Source organism: Phalacrocorax carbo, chromosome 5, assembly GCF_963921805.1.
Source record: "Phalacrocorax carbo chromosome 5, bPhaCar2.1, whole genome shotgun sequence".
Taxonomy (NCBI): domain Eukaryota; kingdom Metazoa; phylum Chordata; class Aves; order Suliformes; family Phalacrocoracidae; genus Phalacrocorax; species Phalacrocorax carbo.
In genome coordinates, this window is record NC_087517.1 from 43,991,202 (window position 1) to 44,006,891 (window position 15,690).

At 44.9% G+C, this 15,690-nt stretch overlaps 1 protein-coding gene across 2 annotated transcripts in view; it reads left to right on the plus strand.

The window, feature by feature from the left end:
* The first annotated feature begins 13,347 nt into the window (after positions 1 to 13,347).
* Positions 13,348 to 15,690, plus strand: part of COL6A2 (collagen type VI alpha 2 chain) — a 28,401-nt gene continuing 26,058 nt past the window's right edge. The window contains exon 1 of one of the 2 annotated variants that reach the window (XM_064452222.1): positions 13,348 to 13,568. The gene's annotated coding sequence lies outside the window, so the exon portion shown is untranslated. The remainder of the gene's footprint in view (positions 13,569 to 15,690) is intronic. The other variant, XM_064452221.1, reaches the window with a different exon arrangement.

Consider the following 15,690-nt stretch of genomic DNA (forward strand, 5'->3'; position numbering starts at 1 on the left):
AAGATCTTATTCATGTGCATAATTACCTGATGGGAGGTAATGAAGAAGTGGTGCCCAGCGACAGGGCAAGAGGTAATGGGCTGTCATGGTTTAACCCCAGCAGGCAACTAAGTACCACACAGCCACTCACTCACTCACTCCCAGTGGGTAGGATGGGGGAGAGAATCAGATGAGTAAAAGTGAGAAAACTCATGGGTTGAGATAAAGGCAGTTTAATAACTAAAGTAAAGCCATGCACACAAGCAAAGCAAAACAAGGAATTCATTCACTACTTCCCATCGGCAGGAAACACATGAAATTCCACCTGAACACAAGGAAATACTTTTTTTACTATGAGGGTGGTCAGACACTGGATCCTGTCGCCCAGAGATGTTGTGTGGTCCCAATCTGTGGAGATACTCAAAACCCAACTGGACACTGCCCTGGGCAGCCTGCTCTGGCTGACCCCGTTCAAGCCGGAGCGTTGGACAGAATGACCTGCAGAGGTGCCTGCCATCCTCAACCATTCACCTGTGATTCTGCTGGTCCCATTTCACCAGAGGCAAGACAAAGTAATCTGCTCTGCCTCTCTGCAGTTTCCTGGTCTAATCAGGGTTTCAGAGGAAAGCATTCTGCAATCTCAAGGCATTACATGAGGCAGAGGAACATTAAAGAGGGATCTTCTCCCTTCTTTACTGCATCACCTAGTCTCAGAAGGGACTCAGAAAGTAAGGGGTAAGGTTTATGAACTCTGAAACAGTGCCTGACTTCTTATTGGATTTGGGACCACCTCTGCTGCAGAGCACACGCAGACAGGCTTACTAGCTCCTGGTGTCTTTGTGTTTCTGGTCACCAAGCTCTAGCTGGGGACAGTGGAGAAGTGGCAGGGGGAGCTGTGTGGTTTTTGTCTGTGTGAATGAACAGCAGCTTACAGAATGTACAGTATCTTGTGCTGATTTTGCTGCCTAGACATACTGCAGTAACTCTAACTTGGCAGCTGGTCTTACCCTGTTCCTTTGCAAATGTTTCCATTTATGGCTGGGATCTTTATTTCCTTTTGCCTCCAATCACCACACAGATGGAAAGTCTCCAGGAAGGAGAGGCCATAGGTTTAAGTCAGAAGAAACCAGCTGTGTGTATTCACACACTGCATTTCAAGTATCTCTTAGAGTAGCACACTACTCAGGATCCTCAAGGGATTCATTAGGGATCATTTTGTTGCTGTGCCTGTCTGGTGGCAGAAGCACAGCTATCCTTGTGGTTGTCAATATTTTCCTTGCCCAGGGCTCAGATAAACTGTGAAGGAGAAAGCTGCAGCCATTTGACCTGGTTGTCCCTGCTAGCGGCTGAATGCTGTGCCTAGTCCCACCAAGGGCACTGGAAAAGGAGCAGCTGTCTGAGTAGGTGGTGATGGAGACCCTCGAGGCTGTGCCTGTGCCACAGGCTGGGAAGCTACTGCTCCAGGAATAGGAGCCATGGCTCCTGAATGCTTCTTGCTGGCCTCCAGGAAGAGAGAATCAGGTTACAGAGAGACACAGCATGTGGCATCCAGGTTTCCTCCATCCATTACAGATGTGCAGGTTTATGATGCAGTGTACTCCAGCAAGCCTATGGAAAAAAAGCATTCCTGGCTTATGAAGTGCTTTAGGGCAGATAAAGCAGAGTCATGACCTGAGCTGGAAAAGGGATGTGCCTGCTGCAAACTTATTGCGGTGGCTGGGGCTGGAGCCTCTGGGGGAACGGACTAGGATGCAGCATGGATCCCATCTTGCTTTTGCACCTTCTTAGCTTGCTGGTTCTGTGTCTCCTGCTCATATGGATAACAGGGAGCAGTGGGCTGAGAACAACTGAGGAAAAAAAATTTCCTCACCCAGGGCACTGGATTGAAAAAAATAACTGATTTTGTATTTAATGCCAGATTTCAGCAAGTCACTGAAAACCCGTCTTCTGTTCTTGCTCCACATACTTTTGTGGAAATTAAGTGTGTGCCTCAGTGAAATCTGGACTGACTGGCCAGAGGTGGCTGCAGGTGGACTGGGGCTCCTCCCCCACCCCCCAGCAAGACAGAAAGGGTGCAAAGACTGGAGCACTGACCTGGCAGCTGCTTCTTGATCAGTTTATGGATAACCTCTCCATGTCTGAATTGTTTCCTTTCAAACGTTTGGCTCAGATCTGGGTATTCTGTAGAAACATGTGATTTTGGGAGAAACCTTCTGAAAACAGAGCATTGATTTTTCCAGCCAAAAAAGACTAATATTTGCCAGGGCGGATTCCTCTACAGTCAAACCATTCAGCTCATACGAACAGGGAGCCACCATGGGAAGAACAAATGTGTTGTTATTGCCTGACCCTGCTGATGAAGTCCTGTCTACAGCTCTTGGATTTCTGGCCTGTGTTATGACAAGGCTTCAAGAAAAGAGGATGGGAGCCATTTAAAACCATCAGGTCATGGCGTAGCATCCTTCACCCCATGTCTCAGGTTGCAGACAGTATGTGCATTATCCCATTCTCAAAAGCTTGAACCCTACACAGTCCTTTCTTTGCCTAGGTAGGGAGAAGAATGAAAGAGAAGTGTGGGGTTAGGGGAGACCCTATAGCACTCTTCCCAGGTGGGAAGGCAATTGGGCAGACCTAGGACGGGTCCTGCTCCAAGTCCCTGTCCCAGTGTCCTGGAGCTGGGACCATGCATGGAGGATCAAGAGGCACCAGCCCAGGAGCTGCATCAGGACTGTTTTGAGTGCCAGACCCCAGGAAAACATGTGCTGCTCTGTAGTGGGAGTGTCTGGGGCTCACCCCAGACAGCTGGGGCTCCTTGGCAAGGCCGGAGAGTCCAACCTTAGGAGTGCAATGAGTTGTTAACGGGGGCACTAGTGGAGGCTCCTGGTTGGGAGTCAGCACTGAAGCTGGCCCCAGAGCTGCTGCAGGAGTAGGTGGAGAGGGGGGAGTTACCCCCACAGAGAGGGACCCCAACACTTGGGACAGGGAAATGGGCAGATCCTCCTGCAGTGGCTACAGTGGTGCTGGGCCATGGGAGTTGGTGAGATGCAGCTGATGGCTCATGAGAGCAGGCTGCTGGGCCCCATGGTGTCCTGTGCAGAGGAGAAAGTCTTTGGGAGGGACTAGGGAAGGGATATGTGGAGCAGTGGATCAATCCTGCTGTTCCCACAAAGGATATCCCCAAGGAGGGACAGTGCATGCAGTCTTGCAATAAGTGAATATTCAAGCAGCTGTTGTGTTCTGGGATGCCTGTTCTGCACAGGCAAGGGATGGACGCTCTTACAGTGTAAACCCTGTATCCTGCTCCATACAGGCACAGGGTGGAGATTGTCATGTATATGTATTTAAACTTGTAACCTTCTTAATTTTGGTGTTTTGTAGGGTGAGAGGAGTTGTTTACTGAGCATATGGATGCAGTGTTATCATGTCCATCCAAATTGTCTGGGAGGAAAGATAGAGTTTGCAGCACATGTATGTTAAAGCTGTGATGAAGTTAAAAGACTTTGGGCTGCATGAAAGCAGCTCCCAGTTCTGGAAACATGTTTTCCTGAAAGCAGGACTCTTAAGTCATCATGATGCTATTGAAACTGGGGCTAGTGCTGTTCATGGATATCAGCAGCTCATAGGTAGCAAACCCAGGCTATAATCTGTGCCGGCATTTCTGGTTCAGGTCCACTTGGTCTCCAGTGTTCTCCCTAATAGCCAGCACCAGTCCCTGCTCTCACCAGTGGTGGGCAGGGAGCCCACAGGGGTTTCTGTGGAGGCTGCAGCATCTACAACCAAGGCTGCAGAGGGGCCAAGGTAGACCTGGCACCTCCCATACTCCCCTGCCTCTTCCCAAGTTTGAGCAAAACCCTGGATGGGAGGCAAGCTTGCTCTTTGCTCGCAGAGATGAAACACAACAGCGGCTTTGCCAAAACCAGCTGCTGCCTGCTGTCTCCTGTTGCCAGATGCTGCCAGCCCGCAGTCCTCCCCCAAGGAAATGTCTGTTCACTGCTGGCCAAGCTGTGGTCTCTAGATGGGATCCATGTGTTCTTGATGAGAGGCCTGGAGAACTTAATTGTTCCTGATCTGGGGTTTTCTATCAAGCACTCCTACAGCCTTCAATTATCTGGATTCCCCAGAAGGGATGTGGCAGGCTGATTTCCCTGCACAGTTTCCAGCAGCTCCTGCAAGTCTTTCCTTCCCCATTTCTCTTTTCCAGCACCCTTCACCCTTTCTCACTGTGCTTGTCCTCATGCCTCCCTGAGGGTGGGCTATGCTAGGTCGTATCTTGATCACAGTCGCAACTTTTATTTTTTTCATGTCTGACAGAGATGTGCTAAGCAGACAGGACATCAGTTCTGTCACATTGTGAGGCAGCGAGGTGTGCAAACATGAGCAGGCTGCTTTTCAGGACGCTCACGTTTGTATGATCTCATAGATGGTTCAGCTGCTAAACCTTGAAGCTTCTCCTCTGAGCAGACTGGTGAGCCTGCCACAATCACTACCACAATTTTAGGATAGGCATGAACAATTTACTTTGTGACTTCATGGCAGGGCACATTTTTAATGCAGTTATATTAGTTATGCTACTGAGTGAAGAGGCACTCGGGTGAGTAGTGTCAACCATTTCATGACACTTTGGAGTGATGTAGGGGAAATCTCAATGTAAAATGAAAATCTGGTTTCTATGCCAGAGAAGATAATTATAAAAGAAACAAATAATGCATGATTTCTTACTCATTTCTGCTTCTCCCTTTATATTTTTATCTTTGTGGATGGAGGCTGTCAGAGTCTGGATGGATGAGGGACAGAAGGGAGGGTGAAGAACTGTATGTAAAAGACAGTGAGTGCATGCCTGAACTTTCACCTCCCCACTGTTAATTTTGTTTATGACACACTGAAGCTGGAAAATCTTAAGCCTCTTTGGACTGAAGATAAGCGTTTGAGTTCCACTGGCAATCTTAAGGAAAAGCAGTATAAACATAACATGTTATTTATTGTGCACGTGTGATCAAAATTATTTCATTTGATGTTGGAGGATGGGCTCACATTAATGCTTAAATGAAGAGCACAGACGTTCAGTTACCCTGGTAAAATGTTATGTCACATCCCTGGCAAAAATATTTCAACTTCCTGTGACCCTCTTCTCTTGGTCTAATTTAAGGTACTATCAGAAAAATATCCAAAGAATGATGGAATATTGCTCTCCTGTACCTCTGTATTGCTAACTTGCTCTGCAGATTAATTGCTTGTTTTGTCTCAGAGGAATACAAGTTAATGATGCAACATTTTTTTTGTTTCAGGGCTTTTTTCCCTTTTGCTTTATTTTGTGGGAAGACCTTTGAAACCAACTCAGATAAGAATATTTTTCTTAACCCTGATTAATTATATCTAATTAATCTAATTAGATTATATAATTATAATACTTACATGCATAAAATTCCTACACAAATTTTTATTACTCTTGTGCAAATACAATTTTGCATGATTTTATACATTTCTTGAGTGTCAATCTATAGCCACAAATGAAGTGAGAGCCTCTAACATTTCATGTTAGAGAAAAAAATCGAGAATGTGTGTAAGGAAAGGGGAGGTGTAAAGCATTGTGCCAAAAACAAGCAAGCAACTCTCTGCTCTACGTGGCCCAGGGAGCTGGGCCAAAGTGCTGCACAGGGTTCCCTGGATTCACATCAAATACGTGAAAAGCAGCAGCCATCGAGCAGTGGAAAAGCTCTGCAACCTGAGGAACAACTGCTGGGTGGTTGCCCACCTCACTCCCTGGGACAGAGATGTCCGGAAAGCAGGGCAGCTCCCACAGCCTCTACTCTGGTGGAGGAAAGCAAGTCCTGGGAGAGCTCAGAACATAAAGTCAGTTCAAGGAGGGCTCAAGACATGCTGGGCTTTTGCCCCATAACTTGGTGGCTGAGTCTAGTGCAGATTTTAGAGGTCTTTATTGCTCCAGTTCAGAGGCACAGCTGTATGCCTGTGGCATAGACCATTAGCAAGGCCTGAATTAGCTGTAAAATTTTGTTTTTACAAGTTATTTTGCAAGTTATTATGACTGCAAGTTTTTGCAATGTTTTCTGCAAAATATTGTTAGTTTAAGCTGTAACAAATTTGGCTCCATATTCAGGTTGCAAAAGGGGTCACAATGGAAAACCTTGTTCAGGGACTGCACTTGTCTTCTGGACAGTTTGGGGGTAATGTGAGTAGCTAGATACAGTTCCTTACCACTGCAGAAACTCCAGAAGATATTACTGCTCAGACTTACTCATTGCTGTCATTTGCCTGTGCAGTGTCTTTTGCCTCTCAATCCACTGATTCATATGAGCATTGTTCAGATCCTCTTCTAGACCCTTACTGGCCTCCTTGCTGCCTGCATCCTAAAGGTCCTGTCATTTGGGGAGGGATGGTTTATATTTTCCTTTAACTTCTATATGATAAAAATGAAAAGCTTACTGTGTAGTTAGGAAGAGACTCAAGTGGAGGGTTTTCAGTGGCTTTGTGCTCCTGGAAGGCAATGCAAGCCTCTTTCAGGTGGTGTTGGAGGTACTGCTGCTGGTGTACCAGCATGGTGTTATGTTGGCAGACCTTACCTGCTGCCTTCAGTATTGACCTGGGCTCATATTTGACTGCTGCACTATTGCACCCTGTGCTAAAGCATCCCAAGTGAGGACAGCCAAGCTCATTTCTTAGAGCCGCTCCACTTCCTGGGTGGTTATGAGGATTAGGGTTTCCCAAGAAGCTAAACTTAATATTTTGTTTTGGTGAACATCTTTAGTTACAAGTTGCAACCTTGAAGTCACAGATTTTCATTTAGGACCTGAATCACAAGTCCCTAAAGCCAGTCAAAAGCCTCTCATTGGCTTCAAGAGTTTTTTCATATTTCCTTTTTAATTCCTTTTAGTGGTCCTGTGGAAGTGGGAATTACACATAATCTGTCCCAAGGATTCAGCTCCATACAAGGGTTGATGTTGGAAACATTTGTTTAAGACCCAAGGGCAAGAGAACAGTGTGGCTGCAGGGAGACAAAGCTAGGATTAAAGACAAAATTAGCATTTCAAATAAATCAGCTCAATTGCTGAGCCCTAACTGTCCTTGCCAGGCCACCAGACTGCTGAGGGAAGTCACTCCAACCAGGGCCAGCCACATCTGAACCCAGCAGTCCACTCACTGTACCCCCACATGCAGGGGAAAGGCTTTTTTTTTTTCCTATCTGATCCCCTTCAGCCCCCTCTTTTCCCAGGATAAAGGCACTAATTAATTCCTTTCCTTTCTATTTATACCCATTAGTCACTGCAAAAGTGTCCCCCAGTAGATTTATGGTTCAATATAATGAGTACGTCTTGAGGGAATATTATTCATACAGTTAGCTGAAATCTAACAAAGTCTGTATTTTATTTGTAACCTTAGCCAGAGTAGTCATTTCATGAGGAGGCAGAACCTCCAGGCTCCAGCAGTGAAAAAAAGCAAATGTTTAGATAAGAGTTCATCAGCAGAAAAAGGAAACTGAAATCTCTTTTTTAGGCCTGTACATGGCGTTAAGGACTGTGGGTGGGGCGGGATGTGACTAAGTTCAAAAATGTACATTTTTTTGAACTGTCACTGGTAAAAGGCTGGGGAGGGGAATGAGGTTTTCTCTATAAACTATGTGGGTTTTTCCTCTTCATGGAAACACGACTGCACGTCTTTCCTTCTCGTTTCTCTGGTGACAAGAAAATAAAACAAATGCAGCTGGGTCATTCTTTCTCCCTGTATTTCACCCCGAAGCCCCAAACACACAAACTGTGTGTTTTAACTGTTTCGGTAGCCTGGGCTATGAAACTAAAGTTTGTTTGGCATCTCCACAAAGATAGCTCAGGATTATCCAGCATGTACTGCAGACCATGGGGCACCATCCTCCTCTCCGAGGTCCTGCCTTGACAGAGAGCTGGAATGCAATTGCTTCACTGTGCAAAGGCTCTTTCCAATGAGTCAACAAGTTTTGGGACTCAACAGTCTTGACTGGCTGCGTGGAAAAATTGTGCTGCAAGAGACGAAAGCATCAAAAAGCAAGGATTGTGAAACTAGTAAAAGGGGAAGTATTCTGGGAGAAAGGGTTTCAGACCACCCTTTCCCCACTCCCTCTGCCCTCTGTCCACCTATTTTTTGCTTGCTGGGTTCACATATGATTTTCACATATGTGTTGCTCCTACCTGACACCTCTGTGAGTACCCCACGTACCCTCACTTCCCCTGGTATTGAAATGCCTGAACTTGCTCTTCCGCCCACTGCATGGTGGCGAGGAGACCCAGAAATGGTCAGCTGGAAGTCCTAGGCTTTCTCCCTGTTGGGAGGGAGCCGGTCTAGAAGTGGTGAGCTGTCAGAGCACTGTAGAAAATCTGACTCTAGACATGAAGCCTGGGCTGAGCAACTGAGGGTAAAATATTAACAAGTTCATAAGTATGGCCTCAATTTCAAAAGGGCAAACTTCAAAAACCCAAAGAAACTGTGCATCAAAAGCAGCTTGGCAGAGGAGCCCTGGAGCACCTCTGCCATTGCTTCAAGCCAGCCTACTCAAACTGATCTTGGGAAGGGAGATCTTGAGCAGAGGGGAATAAAACTTGGAGCCAGGGTCTCTGCATCAATGAAGTCTAAACGAATGCTTCAGGATGATTATTAGAAATAGTGGGGAAGCAGGCTCATGGCTGGCTGTGAGAGCAAAGCCTTGGTGAGGATTAACCTGCAGCTGGGACAGAGAGCCAGGAGCACGCCATTCCCTTGGGCAGGCTCTCATGATGAAAACTCTGCTGTGCAGAGCAGAACCAGAATGGGCCTTGGCCCACCAACAAAAGCATGCTGCACCATGCTAATGCCCCACTGGTGGCATTAAGCCTGTAAGCTTCTCTGGAGTCTGTGCAGTGTGGGACCAGCTGGAAGATGGAGGACTGCCACCTCCATTTCTGGCTGCTCATTTTCCCACCACTGTATCTAAACAATGTAGAGTCTTTGGGACGTCATCATGCTCTAAGGAACTTAAGCTCTAGTGAAAAAACACAAGGTCACAGATATGGGCCTGCAGCTGGCAAGGCTTCAATAATGCTGTAGGTTGGGAAATCCTTGGGGCTGTTTAAAATAAAATTCTAGAAACTCCAAACAGTACTTCCGTATGTGTTAGCAAAAAAGCAATTTACGAGAACACAAATGCTGTATATGAAAATGGGATGCTAAGTAAATAAAAACTGCAGTAGCATTGGGGACTTAAAAGTTAACACCATAATATTAAAATAGGAAAAAGTATGCAAAACCTCAGATTGCACTAGTTTGTTCATGATAACTCTCTAAACATCCTGGAGCTGTCAGCTTTAATGGCCTAAATCCCAGGAAATGCTGCTAAAATATGGTATCAAATGAACATTTGCTTTTTTTCTTCAGAAAGATTCCCCTTTGTGTCTCATTTCACCACAATTCAAGAATGTCAAACACAGTGGGGGTTGTTGCTCATGTACACGATGTGGATTAATCTAGAAAAATAAAAATTTTTTCTTCTTCTGTTTCTTTAATAGATATCTTCTCCTGGGCTGAGGATGAGCAAGACCTGCCGGGGATGCCTCAGAGCCAGCCAAGCCCGCACCCAGTGTCCACACAAAGGGCAGTCAGGATCAGAGGGTCGGCTAGCACAGGTGATGTTGTAATGTGGGTCTGCTGCAGACCACCTGATGAAGAAGAGGAGGTGGGTGAAGTTTTCTTTAGGCACTTGGTGGAATCCTTAGAGCCACAGGTCTGCATACTCATGAGTGGATTTAACCACTTTGCTATCTCCTAGGAGAGCGGTGTGGCTAGGCATGACCACCAAAAGAGGTTTCTGCAATGGTTTGAAAGCAATTTTGTGATGAAGGTGATGAAGGAACTGACTAAGGGAGATGCTCTTTTGGACCCGCTACTCAAACACAGGGAAGAACTGGCTGAAAACAAGAAGGGTGGAGGCAACCTTGTCTGCAGGGACTATAAGACTGTAGCACCTAAGGTGCTGAGAGAAGTCAGCAAGGCAAACAGCAGAATTACAACCTTGAGTCTCAGAAGAGCAGGGGTTTGCCTGTTGCAGGGGGAGAAATACAAATGCATCATACGAATTTAGTTAGGAAGCAAGAATTTCAGAAAATGGCAACTACAAAAGGGCATGAAATCCATCCTCCCATTTGTCATCAGTGTAAATGCTGAGAATATCACCTCATACTTAGAAATACTTGAAAACCAGTATTCATTGTTTTCATTAAGCACTTAACGATCTTGGCCTTGTTTTTGGTTCTTTTTACATATTTAGAAAACAAGACCCTTGGAGACCACTGTATAATCTCAGAATTGCATGAAGGGTGGATGCAACTGCAGACAGACACAAAAAAACTACAGTAGCTGTTTTCCAGAGAACAACAGCAGTCCCATAAAGCTGTTTCAGATGTATGTATGTTATTTAAAACTTGGAGACTGCATTTTATTAGGGACTACAATTCAGGTGTAAAAAAAAAAAAAAAAGCAGCAGCTATACAGTTTACAAAGTAACAACTAAACATACCATAAATCACATTTATGTCTACCAGGGAACATAAATGAAATAGTAGCTATCCATGCCTGACTGACTCCCTTACTTCAAATTCTATATAAAGTCATAGAGGAGAGCAGAAAATCAGGCAGTTTTTTCCTTCTTTCTTTCAATTCTTCATCTTCCCCTATTTCCTCTCTCTCCATTTTAAATGTAATTGAACACTAAACAATTGTTCAGTATGCAGTGGGTTCTGTGAGCAGCAATAATAGTATGTGGGTCAAATACATAGGGAATGAGCAGCTAATCCATGTCCATGCACATTCTCTGCAAAAATCTTTCCATGAGATTTGCAGTTCCACTGAAAGGAGAAAAAAATAGAAAGGCAATCGATTTGAGGATTAGGAAGAGGAGCCAAAAAGAGGACAGAAAAAGTGGTTGAGACAATGAGACACCCATGAGTGAAGGGGAGGGATTCCTCACCTGGACAGACATATATATATATATATTTTTATATATATATATATATATATATAAAAAGCACTATGTATAAAAGAGGATCACTGCACATGGAAAGAAATGTCTTTGCCCCTCTTGATTCCCCTTACAAAGAAGAAAGAAGATGCTAGATAAAATTCTGGTACTGTCTCAAAAAGTTCCTGCTCCACATCCATTTTCCTCTAGAGCTTTCTACATTCTCATCCCATTCACAAGAACAAAAACTCAATTACAGAGAACTAGCTCAGGCCTTTAATGTTGCCAGTTATAAAAGATTGTAAAAAAAGCCCCAAAAATCCAGGAAAAAAAAGCAGCATCTTGTTTTGAGGTTATTTGGTCTGAATTTCTCTGTAAACACGACATATCACCACTTCCATGTGCCTGTTTGTCAGACCACCCCAATGTAAGAAATTAACTCGCCAGATATGGCCATCTATGACAGAGATGTGAAGATAATATTCCTACAAATGCCATGAAAATGGATGCCTAGGTAGGTGAGAAAGGCCAAGTTAGCCTTTTTATTGAGGGAAAGGATACAATAGGTCTCTTTTGTAAAATATACAAGAACCCTCATGGAACAAGGCGTTATTTCATGTCAAGCTGTAGGAAAAGGTTTTGATTTGACATAAGAAAGTTCAAGAAGCACACATAGAAAGTTAAAAGTCTGTAGGTCCTTTGGTCAAGAAACTGCAGACAAAAGACAATGTTCACAAGTCTGTGAGGAGGAAGAGGAGGGAGATATGGGGGTGTGGACCTGTGCTCTCCTCCTTCCTACATTTTGGGCACTCAACAGCAATGTAGGAGACAGATGTGCTGTCCAGTTGTTTGTGATAAGGTACCTTGCTGGAGAAACAGCTTCTGCAGGGGTAGATTTATGTAGAAATAGATATACTGAACGTGGATTAGAAGCAGCATTTATGGGTACTCACGGACAGAGCAGCAAAGCAGGCAAAAGAAACAGCCTGGTATGTGGTATGTTCACAGGATTACTGGAAGGTGAATGCTTTGCTTAGACATCTCATGTACTGTCCGGTAAATCACTGTCATCAGAAGCTGGACCCCTCCTCTTCACAAAAGATGCTCCAGAGGAAAAGTGATCATCTCATTAGAGCTGCAGGAGTGCCCCTGGAAAGGGATGGCGCCCCAAAATCATTATTTGTTTTTCCAGGGAATCACTGAGAAATTTATCTTTCTCAGGTATGCTTATCCTTCAGTGTCCCCTTGCTCCAGAATGTGTCCTGCTTCTGTCACAGAGCTTTGAGATGCATGGGGAAATGGACATCTAAAATTCTAGCTTATGGCTGTGGTTTCTATAGGGGCTGCTTGAGTATCACAGAAACACAGAATCATTTAGGTTGGAAAAGACCTTTAAGATCACTGAGTCCAAACATAAACCTAACACTGCCAAGTCCACTCCTGGTGAAGATGCTGACACAGAGGATACTCCAGAAATGTACCTTTTTAAGCACTAGCAGGTACACAGAATCAGGTTTATTATTTTCACCTGGTAGTTCAGATGTTTTCTACAAACACAAACAGCCTGAGCAACATGTTCCTGTAGATCAGGACTGGTGGGTTAGCAGCTTACTCTGAGATGTTTTGAGACAAATGTTTTGCTTTTGTCACTACTTGGGAGTCAGTAGAGTGAAATGAGAATGAAACTGGGTTTCCCCATTGTGATTAACTTGTCTGGACCTGATTCTGGTCCCTTCACATTGTCCATTTACGCAAAAGTTTAGAGACAAAGTCATAGCTCAAGGGATAACAGGACATGTTACTGAAAGTCATTGCTCTTCTCCATATTTTTGGGGGACATTTGCCTCTATTTTTCATTTAGCATAGCTAAAAATTGTCTGTGAAATTAACAGTTTAAAAAAACCAAACCAAACCACCCCAACCCAACAACAGCAACAAAAAAACAAAACACAGAATAAATCAATAGAAAGGTAATAGTCAGACTTGGATGACTCTGAGCAGAATTTGGATATTTGCAAAGGCTAAGGTGGAAGTTGCTCTTTTTTGAAATGTTCTCGTTTTATTTGTTCCACTCAGGATATGTTACTAGGATGGCGGGGGTGGGGAGTGAAGAAAAAGGAACACTATTTGATGGTATAAATATGTGGGGCAGCAATGCCAACTACGAAAAGGGGCCTCTCATCATGGAAAATGAGAATTTTTCCAGCATGTTTAAAACAAAAATGCCTTCAGCTCCAAAGATGACAACCTCGCCCCAGCCCAGCATCTGCCCCTGGAGGGGCGCGGGTGGGAGGAGACCGTCCTGAGGTGTCGGTAGACCCACAGTGACTCTCCGTGGATGTCTGGAGCTACTACAAATGAGACTCTGCCTGATTTTGAAGGAGGAGGAATATAGAGGGCACTTCCAGCTTGCAAGGGAGTAGAGGGTCTGGGCTGGAGCCGCCTCTGCTGCTCCCGGCCGCTCCTCCCCACGCACCCCCAGCACCCACAGCCTGGAAGCTCGCCCTTCCAGCCGGGGATGCAGGAGCCTTCCTGATACCAGCGACTCCACAAATTCTTTTTTCTGATATTTCAGAGGCTTTTTGGAGGCAATTTTGATGATCTCGTTTTCCAGGTAGGCAGAGTTTTCCTCTCCTTGTATAGCGGTCATGTGGCTGTTTACTGATGGTTGTCCAGCCAGGAATAAAAAACCAGACCCTGAAATCCCAGCCTGTGCCCCTGTGGGCTGCACAGCTATTGCTGCTGCTTACGGGCTCTCCAGCAAGCTGCTCATTTCAGGCACATTGTGCTTAGACAGTATCTGCTATAAGATATTTTTTCCCTGTTGCTTTCAGGTTTTGCCTAGTTTGGGCATTTTTCCAAGAGATTTTTTTCCAGGTGTGGGTAGTGTGAGCCACTGACTCTCATCTGTCAGGGCCAGAGGTCTAGAAAATCCCTCCAGGGGGGACCTCTGGAAACAAATTCTTCCCTTGGGCAACTGATTTGGGTTCACCAGCTACACTGAAGTGATGGTGGCCATAGCGGCACGGTAGTCCGCTGCTGCTGTGCAGCAGGGCGACTGATCTGCTGCACAATTCCTCTTTGATTTTAGGAATTTCAGCAGATATGGATTAGACTAATCTGCGATTTGTGCCTCCTAGTTATGCTGAGTTTCATCAGCGCGAGATGCCTGCGAGCTCGTTGCACTTGCCTCCAAGCTCATTGCACTTGCGTCCTCGGGTCAGCTTTGTTTTTGGTGGCAGCGGTCTGCATGGAGCTTTTGTTCTAAATGGGACACATTTTCTTTTTTTTCTGGTTTTATTTTATTTAGCAAACATTAGAGTGGAGTAAAATGCTTCCTGCACAAGTAAATGGCACCACAGGGACTGCCCGCTGGGCATTGACATGAAAAAAGTCAGGTTGGGGTCCATGTCAGAGCAGCAGTGCAGTTTCAAACTTTATTCTGCAAATGACAAAGCTAGCATAATTCTCTCTTCTTTAGAGTAATGCAGTTTTTGTGGCCTTAAATAAGTTTCTTTCAGGCATAATTATCTTAGAGAGTGGAGCACCTGAATTTTTGTAAATTTGGGATCAATTTGCTCAGCTATAATAGGTGTTGTGGTATTGAAGGAGAAATACACAGTGCACCAGGAAGAAATATCAATGTGTGGGATAAGACAGAACATGTGGTAAGCTTTCTAGTGCATTAAAATATGATCTATCTGATAGTCAGATGTGAGAACTCAAATAAGCCGACTGTAATTTGCACATTTGAAAGAGTCATTGCAAGTCATTTGTTTGCCATAATATTATTTTGGTTCAGTTGCTCAGGGTGGAAGAGGCACCCACAAGCAGAAAAGTCGGGTCCTCCTGCAAGACCACCATTTTTGCAGGGCTATGTGTAGATAACTCCACATACTTTTGCACTTATGTGGGTAACAGCCAGGTCACCTGGGATTTGAGTGTGGGAACAGCAGAGAAAGCCATGCATTTTTCTGCTGAGCACCTGAGAAATTAGGTAGGACCCTAGTGGAGGGAGGATGATGCAAAGCAGTGTCCTTAAAATCTGTTCAGAGGACCCAAAACCACTGCTCAATATTTCCTGTTGTTTTTTTCCTTTGTGTGCATCTCATGGGGAAAGAGATGCATCACTCAACAATACAAATACTGAGAGAAGGAAATTTAAAGAGAAATACTTGTAAGGCTTTGCTCATACAGTATCATAGCCCTGCCCCTGCAGAGGGAGAAAGGTCAAGGAAGAACAGGATGGGCAGACACAAGTATTCAAATAATATAATGGCTCAGCTCCCAGTTTGCTCTTTCCATTTGTTTTCTGGACTGTCAGTGCTCAAAAATTGTCTTCAACATACAGAAAATGCATTAGTCAGAAATCTGCCCTTTTGCTGGTGAAATCTGAGATTTCTGTTTGAGCATTTTACAGCAGGAGGTGGAGCTTTAAGGAAAATATCAAATGTCATGGGATTTGTGAGAGAATCACAACAGCTGATAGTGCTCTGAGGTTGGCAAAACAGGCACGGCCGCCCACCTCAGCCTTGGAGATCCCTTAGGTGGGGAGAGGGGTGTGTCCACTCACTGTTAATGACCAGGTGGGATGCTGGTATGGCAGAAGGCTAACATAGCTCGAGGCACAGATATCCTCTCTGAGGGAGGCAGAATGCCTGCAACAGAGTGAGATAAAGGAGAGTGTGTGCAACAGGACCCCAAAGAAGTGTGTCTTGTGTTTTCAGCTGTCACTT